The 9,805-nt window shown below is 45.4% G+C and overlaps 1 protein-coding gene across 2 annotated transcripts in view; it reads left to right on the top strand.

The window, feature by feature from the left end:
- The first annotated feature begins 1,823 nt into the window (after window positions 1–1,823).
- LOC134945683 (uncharacterized) overlaps window positions 1,824–9,805 on the top strand; it is a 115,484-nt gene continuing 107,502 nt past the window's right edge. The window contains exon 1 of one of the 2 annotated variants that reach the window (XM_063935124.1): window positions 1,824–1,926. The gene's annotated coding sequence lies outside the window, so the exon portion shown is untranslated. Of the gene's footprint in view, window positions 2,068–9,805 lie in introns of both variants that reach the window. The other variant, XM_063935123.1, reaches the window with a different exon arrangement.

Below are 9,805 nucleotides of genomic sequence, written 5' to 3'. Positions count from 1 at the left end.
CTCTAGAGCACCATGAATGCAGGAAGTTTGGAAGCCAATGCCTTAGACTATTAAACAGGCTTGGACAACAGGTGTTGTTGAACTACAAGCCCCAGCATGCTCTGCAAGATTCTAGCTGCCAGGTTAAGATGAGAAATACTATAATGTTACAGCACCTGGAGAGCTACAAGCTGCCCAAGTCTTCTATAAATCCTCAGGTACAGTAATACTCTGGGGTATATACAATTAGCAGCGATAACGGACTTTTCGCGTGAAACGCAATTACAGCCTATTCAATTTTCCTGGAAAATTTATCGGTAATCATTTTTTCACTAATTTCACTTCACCTACTCTGAAGCAGGTGAAAAGTTGGGAAAAGTCACTATTTTATGGTAAAAATATTTGGATATAGGCCCTCATTCCGAGTTGTTCGCTCGCAAGGCGATTTTAGCAGTATTGCACACGCTAAGCCGCCGCCTACTGGGAGTGAATCTTAGCTTCTTAAAATTGCGAACGAAAGATTCGCAATATTGCGATTACACATCTCGTAGCAGTTTCTGAGTAGCTTCAGACTTACTCGGCATCTGCGATCAGTTCAGTGCTTATCGTTCCTGGTTTGACGTCACAAACACACCCAGCGTTCGCCCAGACACTCCTCCGTTTCTCCAGCCACTCCCGCGTTTTTTCCGGAAACGGTAGCGTTTTTTCCCACACGCCCATAAAACGGCCTGTTTCCGCCCAGTAACACCTATTTCCTGTCAATCACACTACGATCGCCTGAGCGAAGAAAAAGCCGTGAGTAAAAATCCAAACTTCATAGCAAATTTACTTGGCGCAGTCGCAGTGCGGACATTGCGCATGCGCACTAAGCGGAAAAACGCTGCGATGCGAAGAAATTTTCCGAGCGAACGACTCGAAATTACCTCCATGGTACAGAACTCCTGGGACACCCCCCTTAATGACTAATTAGGCACGTTGAGGTTTTTAATTCTTTTTAATTGCCCAAAAATGACATGTCATTTTTGGGAGTGAAAAAGTACAAAGTGATGAAAATTGGGGTTCAAGGTATGGGACAGGTATATTGGGGTGCTTTATGAGTGGGACAGGTGTTTTTAGGCTTGCAGATGGGAGTAATCGGTCTGTTTCCACTTTTTTTTAAAGTAACCTAAAATGACCCAAATATATACTTATACCCATTTTCATGTACCCCAAATTTAATGAGAGCATTTATTTTGCTAAAAAAAAAACTTGCTTTCTATCATTTTTTTTGCATTTTTTTAAAAAATGCATATAACCGCCATTTCACACAATTTAAGTCCCCAAAAACTCTCTAATGTGATCTCTAACACACTTCTCTTCTGTTTTCCTATGTTAGTTTACCATTTTTTTGGGTACAGGCTGATTTCCCCATTTTCACCTGGACTTTTCACTGCAAGAATTTTCAGGTGAAAGCCGTTTGGAATTAAATAGGTTGAAAAACGGAGCGTTTTCGCTGCAATTTTCGCCCGATTGCCGGGAAAATTTTCGGGTGAAAAATTGCCGCGAATTTGCGGATTATTGAATACCCTATGCGTATCTTTCCTCACCCTGCTGGACCTTCATTGGTTATATCAGACTTACCGCCATCGCCTTTCCCCGCCTCCACGTCATCCAGTCTCTACAAAGCAAAAATATAAAAATATTCCATCCCTAATTAAAGTTGACATCTGTTTAATATATAAATTGTAAATCGATGTATCCGTGAATTTCCCTATTTCCTTTATCTCCTGTGTAAACAGTCGGCACTGTGTACTCTTCTATTAATAAAACCTCTGCAGAGAACAAGTCAGGCCCGTTTACTTAAAAGTCAGTAAAAGTTCATGTTTGAGAGGTGGGCAGGGCCGATGGAGTGATACTGAGATGACAAAGGTTGCACAATCAGCATGCAGAAGGAGTGGAAATGGACAGGTACAGTAGCAAAGAACTGTATTGTTTGTAACAGTGACCAGCAATATAAGAATTCATTACGGCATAGACCCAACCAGAGGAGCTTCCACAGGGATCCAGCAGCAGGATCAGCTGAGACACAGACCCGTGGATCTGCACACAGTAAGAAAACCGTATACACTCTAGTCTAGTCCATGTATACATACTGTATGTGTGTGACCAATTCCTCAGTAAATATTATACTTAAATTAGACATGTTTGCACCCTCCTGTGTTGTGGTTATAAATCCATCCTTTGTCTTTTGGTACTGGTTTTGATTCTGTCAGAAAGTTCTGGTGTGCTTTGGTTTTGGCAGCATAACACAAAATATGACATTTATGAGATATAGTGCTACAGTAGAGGTGATTCATAAATTGATTTAATTGATTGATTGATTGATTTGAAAGACCAGGGGGCCAAATGTAATAGAGTGAGAGTTTCAGAAAGTGAGAGATTTGGTAAGGTTTTGCAGTTTTTTTTTTTAAGTGGCAATCATTTACACTGCAAAACCAGGTTGATCTTGCTGTGTAAATGATTGCCACTTTAAAAAAAACTGCAAAACCTTACCAAATCTCTCACTTTCCGAAAATCTCACTCTATTACATTTGGCCCCAGAAGTCAAATGGTTTGAGAAAGACAATTTATTGAATCATTAATTTTCAATGTGATTGGTTTATTGATAAATGCTTTATGATTCATTCGAAAGCCAAAAAGTCAAAATGGCTCGATGGAGGCGACTGATTTGAGAAGACAATTGATTCATTCATTTTGATTCTTGATGAAATTATTTGATCATTGGATTTGCCTCCCTGATGGATGAAGGTAGAACAGTATGTTGCATCGGAGATGTTCGGCGATGTCATGAAATATTACAGTACAGTATCCTGGAGAGATAGAATATACGGGGGATGTGCATTAAGTCACTGCCAGTTTAATCTAGCAATGGGGATATTTGATTTGTTGATTTAATATTATTTGACTTTATTAGATTTAATGAGATGTAAGTGATTGGATTTGGTGTGTGGATGTCTCCTGACCAGCGTCAGAGTTACTAGCAGCTGGAGTAGTGATGGGCTGGAAACTGGGTGATCGAATATAGTTCCTTCTCATAGAGGAGTCCACAGCACTTTACCCCAGGAGGGACTAAGAGTTACGAAAACTAGCCCAAGGTAGTTGACAAGACCCAGAGCAGGTGCATGTAGTCTTAACCCGTCAGTGGTCTACTCCATGGAACTCCGCAAGGGGATTTGAGTTTCAGTGCACCACGATGAGCTGGTCGTGGCCCCATGTTTGGGTTACCTGGGCTAGAACGGACAGGAGCTAAGGGATCTGGCAGAGGATTGCCGGATAATGTAGCATGCGGTAATTTAATGAGGTTGCACCTATGGCTGAAGATATCAAACTTACACCGATGGTTAAGGAATATCGGACTTGCACACATGGTCAAGGAGTATTGGACTTGCACCCATGGTCAAGGAATATCGAACTTGCACCAATGATCTAGGAATATTGGACTTGCACCGAGGGTCGAGAAGTTACGAACTTTAATGGATGGTCTAGGAGTATTAGATTTGCACCGATGTTCAAGGAGTATCGGACTTGCACCAATGATGTTTCTGAATGGGACCGAAGTGCTGACCGGTCTGGATCTGAAATTATGACACTGGATGATCCCTTGGAAATGCGGATGGTGTTGTGTACAGCAAATACAGAAGCTCAAAGAACACAGGTATTGTGCAGTAGCTGATTACCCAGAGGATTACCCAGCTTCAAAGCTCACACACAGTACTGTGTGACTTATGGCACTGGCAACCTGAACATTGCGAAGCAGGACGCTTTAAACCCCTTGGTGACACAAGATTGGCTGGGAGTGTCAGCTGACACTCAGGCTGCATGGAATTGGTCAGAGACTGGTCAGTTGGCACTAAGCAAGATGGCGTCGTCCATGCTGCCGGGCCGGCAGAAGCATTGCACACAGAGGACCCAGCCCCAACAACTGTGTGACTACTGTGGACATGCAGACTGCACGCCGCCGGGCTGCCAGAGCATGCCAGGCCCTCACAAACGGCCTGACAGGTAGGAAATGGGGACTGACCTTAGCAGCATCCCCTGGGGCCGTGACAGTAAGTAGAATTAAAACACCCTGAAACAAAACGGTTTGACAAACATAATTTGCGTGTTTTAGACAGAGGGATAGCAGCGGCAGACTGGTTTTAGAAAGGAATCTCTACAACAACAAAGTGGACAAAATCCATAGGGTATATTTACAAAAGAAAAGGAAGAAAATAGCTTTTGCATCCACCATGTCATGTTGTACACTTAATATTAGTGCTGTCTCTGTGCAACCCAGGACTTACTCAGCCGCTGCGATCACTTCAGGCTGATCGGGACCGGAATTGACGTCAGACACCCGCCCTGCAAACGCTTGATCTGCCTGCGTTTTCCCTGATACTCCCAGTAAACAGTCAGTTGCCCCCCACAAACGCCCTCTTCCTGTCAATCTCTTTGCGATCGCCAGTGCGAATGGGTTTTTCACACCATCCCGTTGCAGGGCGCCGATGCCCGTTGCAGCCGCACAACGCGCCAGCACAGTGCGGTGCACACGCATGCGCAGTTCGGATCTGATCAACTGCTGTGCGAAAACGTACAGCAGCGATCAGATCTGAATTAGGCCCTTATACCCATAATGCAAAAACAGTGCAAGATGTAATTATGCTCCCAGCCACATCTTATGTTGTGTATTATACAGGATATACTGTATATATATATATATATATATATATATATATACATATATTGTCACAAACGAAGTAATTCAGCAACAGGGAACAGCACATGTGTGGTAGTAAGCGTGAGTCGCCACAAAAGAGAATATTATAGTTGTTGCTTGTAGGACTGTAGAATGGATTAGGCTATGAAGTTGGTCCGAGTGGTCATCCTCGTCACCCAATATCAGTTCACCCCCTAGAGTCTTGCATAAAACTCATGTAATCAATGGCTATGGCAATCCTCAAACAATCTGTATTTTTTGGGCAGTAACCTCCTATGCCTATCATTACCAGGGTGTACTACTATATACCGGCGCTCGGAATCCCGGCACCGGGATTCTGACCTCCGGAATACCGGCAGTGGGGCGAGCACACGCTGCGGGCATGATGGTGCGCTATGCGCGCCACGCTATTTATTCTCCCCCCAGGGGTGTCGTGGATACCCCAAGAAGAAGAATAGTTGTCGGTATCCCGGAGCCGGTATGTAGAGCGCCGGGATCCCGACAGCCGAGTTATCAAGTGCCTCCCTGTTACAATGTTCCCGGCTGTTCTAATTATTCTTTCAGAGTACACAATGGAGGGAGGCAGCTTACTTACTCCATAACTAGTTTATACAAAGGAATTCCAATCTCCCAAAATGTAAAAGGACTGCCTGAGATTGTAAAGTGTGTATTAGTATTAAAGCATAGTAATTCTTCAACAGTCTACTAATAGGTTAAATAGGCCAACACGGGGGGGGGGGGGGGGGTTCCGGTTGCCCGGAAACCCCCTCCTCTTGGCAAGTGGCTCAAATTATGACAATAGCAATGGTATATAATACGATAACTAGAGCTGCCGCCACAACATGCAGTGTAAGGGACAGAGCAGCGCTGCTGCACATACCCAGTGATAGCTTCTTCTACCAATTTTGCTGTGTGTGTGGTTCTGAGTCCTTAAATCAATGCACTGGACCAGAGAGTAGCTACCAAGAAGAAGAGACAGGAGCCTTACCATAAGGTGGGAGAATGTGTGCTTAGAACGTGCAGTACTGGTTCTATTATGTTTGAGTATTTATTTATTTATTATGGGATGTTTAACCTTTTCCTGACCACTTATCTTATTTATATCATTTAAATGTTTGATACAGCCTATACCAGAGGTTCTCAAATGCGGTCCTCAAGGCACCCCAACGGTCCAGTTTTTAAGTTTAACCATGCTTGGCCACAGGTGACTTAATTAGCACTTCAGCCAATTTAATTTAGCCGTCTGTGCGGATCCATGGGTTTACCTCAAACCTGGTCCGTTGGGGTGTCTTGAGGACCGTGTTTGAGAACCTCTGGCCTATACTAAAGACCATCTATAGCAGTGGTTCTCAAACTGTGTGGTGTGGCTCCCTGGGATGCCTTGGCAAGGGTGCCATGAGTTGATGGTCCAGGACCAATTCAAATTATTTATGGTCAATGTAATAGGTAAAACCAGTGCTGTTGCCTGCCAATCATAAACTATGTGGAGAAACCAAAGCAAATCCTATCCCTCACCACATAACTGACCCTGAGGATGACATATAAACACAATTTCTGCTGCGGGGTACACTGAGCTCTACAGGGAATGACATTGGGGGTGTAGAGTAGGATCTTGATCCGAGGCACCAACAGGCTCAAAGCTTTGACCTTCTTCCCAGAATGCATAGCACCACCTCCTCTATAACCCCACCTCCGTGCACAGGACCTCAGTTTTGTAGTTGGTGCCATGCAGTAAGCAGGCATACAACAGGGGGGCTGCTCCAGCAGCCCTGAGAAGAAGCTTTTAATGAAAAAATGAAGATTTCAAGGGCTGCAGCAGAGACACTGACTGTGTTAGATGTCAGTCAGACATCTCCTGCTGCAGCTCCATCACCTCCCCCAGCGGCGCTGTACACTCCCGCGCCCTGGTTGCCGGGTACCTACAGCGGAGGCTCCGGTTTCTTCCACTTAGTCACACACATACTACCGCTGTTCTCATGGATCATGTGGCCGCACTCAGGGAGGAGGTAAGTGGGTCCCCTCGGCGGGACCCGCTGTAAATCGCGTTCCCGCGTGGCAGGTGGGAGGCAGGCCGCGCACGCTGGCGTGGACACTGTGGCAGTACAGGGACCCCACTAGACCACCAGGGCAAGGGCACAGGTTGGTTTCCTCTCAAAAAACGTTTTTATAAGCCCACAGTACCCGATGGTGAAGTCCAGCAAGAGGAAAAGGCTCTGACCTGTAGCCTCTCCCCCAGCCCCAGGGCGCCATTTAGAGTAAATGTTCCCGCCCTGGAGCTGCATATCTCTCTCTCCCTCACTTCCTGTCAGCGTTTCGGCGCCATTAGGACAAGCTGAGCTGATTCTGGGACTGTTTGGGCAAATCCTCCTCTGTAAAGCCGCCTGCATGTCAGCGCTGTGCATTTTACAGGACACTTAAGTATTCTACATGTCTGCTGACAGTGTTAGTTAAGAAAGAGTGCATTTTGTCAGGGTTATATATAGTACAAGTACCCTGTGATATACATACAGTCTTTACTGTGCATTGTTATATCTGACTGTATAGCTATACTTAATACTACTTTGTATTGCTAGTCCAGAGCAGTTTTATTTTATTGCATGTCATAATTTCTGCATTGTACATGTGACTCTGTGGGGTAAATTTACTAACATTCGTAATTTTCGGAAAAAGGTCAAAGTTCAATCACGAATGACATCGAAAGTGTAAAACTGCAACTTTTTGAATTTATTACGACTAATTTACTAAGCTGTCGTATTCGGGTTTTTCTTTTCTTCCGATGTCGATGTCATTCGTGTTTTTTGTTTTGTTTTTTACGGCAGTGATTAGCAAAACACTGCCGACTTTTTTACAATTAATCTCGGCCGGATCTGTGTGATCCGTGCTGGGGTTCTTTTTTTTTTTTTTTTTTTAAATTAAACACTGTAAAATCCTTAAAAAAAATTGCGTGGGGTCCCCCCTCCTAAGCATAACCAGCCTCGGGCTCTTTGAGCCGATCCTGGTTGCAGAAATATGGGTAAAAAAATGACAGGGGTTCCCCCATATTTAAGCAACCAGCATCGGGCTCTGCGCCTGGTCCTGGTTCCAAAAATACGGGGGACAAAAAGAGTAGGGGTCCCCCGTATTTTTAAAACCAGCACCGGGCTCCACTAGCTGGACAGATAATGCCACAGCCGGGGGTCACTTTGATATAGTGCCCTGCGGCCGTGGCATCAAAAATCCAACTAGTCACCCCTGGCCGGGGTACCCTGGGGGAGTGGGGACCCCTTCAATCAAGGGGTCCCCCCCCCCCAGCCACCCAAGGGCCAGGGGTGAAGCCCGAGGCTGTCCCCCCCCATCCAATGGGCTGCGGATGGGGAGGCTGATAGCCTTTTGTGATAATGAAAAGATATTGTTTTTAGTAGCAGTACTACAAGGCCCAGCAAGCCTCCCCCGCATGCTGGTACTTGGGGAACCACAAGTACCAGCATGCGACGGAAAAACGGGCCCGCTGGTACCTGTAGTACTACTACTAAAAAAATACCCAAAAAAAGACAAGACACACACACCGTGAAAGTAAAGATTTATTACATACATGCACACAAACATACATACATACTTACCTTATGTTCACACGCAGGTCGGTCCTCTTCTCCAGTAGAATCCAAGGGGTACCTGTTGAATAAATTCTACTCACCAGATCGCGGGTCCCAGGGTCCTCGGGGCATCCATTTGTAATCCACGTACTTGCATAAAATAAGAAAACGGAAAGCCGAGCCACGAACTGAAAGGGGCCCCATGTTTTCACATGGGACTCCTTTCCCCGAATGCCAGAAACCCACTCTGACTGATGTCTAAGTGGGTTTCTTCAGCCAATCAGGGAGTGCTACGTTGTAGCACTCTCCTGATCGGCTGTGTGCTCCTGTACTGAGTGACAGGCGGCACACGGCAGTGTTACAATGTAGCGCTTATGCGCTCCATTGTAACCAATGGTGGGAACTTTCTGCTCAGCGGTGACGTCACTTTAGGTCAACCGCAGGGCAGAAAGTTCCCAGCATTGGTTACAATGGAGCGCATAGGCGCTACATTGTAACACTGCCGTGTGCTGCCTGTCATTCAGTACAGGAGCACACAGCCGATCAGGAGAGTGCTACAACGTGGCACTCCCTGATTGGCTGAGGAAACCCACTTAGACAGAAGTCAGAGTGGGTTTTCTGGCAGTCGGGAAAAGGGGATCCATGTGCAAAAATAAAATAACAACTTTCCCACCCCTTCCCACTGATATACATGCACGGATCTCATGGATCCCTGCATGCCTATCCAATCACGGAAAAAAAAAGCAGGTCTGTTTTTTTTTAGCACTTTTTTACGAGTTGTAATTTTTCACGGCAGTGTTTGTTTTTTTTTTGCTTTGCACTTCTTAGTAAATTACCGAGATTCATACTTAAACAGCCGCGTTTTGACCGATGGTGTATTCATTCGTAATTTTTTTCTTGGACTTGCAAAAAATTACGAATGCCCTCATCACTGCCGTGAATATTGCTTAGTAAATTACCGAGATGACACTTTGATGAAAAAACGGCATCTCGGTCAAAATCGGGAGCTTAGTAAATTTCCCCCTGTGTGTGTGCATATAGCTGCTGTGTGACCTCCATTTCGTGTATCTCACTCAGATTGCTATCCCTATATTCTATAACCTGAGGGGGATAAGTTCGTCAGGTTTATCATTTAATATAGGTGTTTCACAAGATATACTCAGTGTGTATTTTTCTCTTTGATTTTTAGTCACCATATACCGCTTGAATTCCCTGTTTGTACTGTTACACTGCACAGGGGGTTCTTGCCAGGTATTGTGCTGCTGATATTGTACTGGGTTGCCCTACATTGAGCTCTCGGATAGGTCAGCTACAAGGGGCGACGGAGCTGGGGCTGATCCCACATTGCGTGGTGGTGACGCTGCAGACACATTTGGGGATAACATAGCAGCTGAGGGTTCAGGTTCTGGGGGATCTTTACCCCCCCCAGTGGGACTGCAGCAACGGGGGTTCAAAATGACCCACCTTGGGCTACCTTCTCCACGCTATTGAATACGCTGGTAACTAGACTAACGCCCCC

This window comes from Pseudophryne corroboree, chromosome 7, assembly GCF_028390025.1.
Source record: "Pseudophryne corroboree isolate aPseCor3 chromosome 7, aPseCor3.hap2, whole genome shotgun sequence".
Classification (NCBI taxonomy): domain Eukaryota; kingdom Metazoa; phylum Chordata; class Amphibia; order Anura; family Myobatrachidae; genus Pseudophryne; species Pseudophryne corroboree.
Note: the sequence above shows the minus strand (reverse complement) of the source record. Positions and strands in the feature narration are given on the sequence as shown.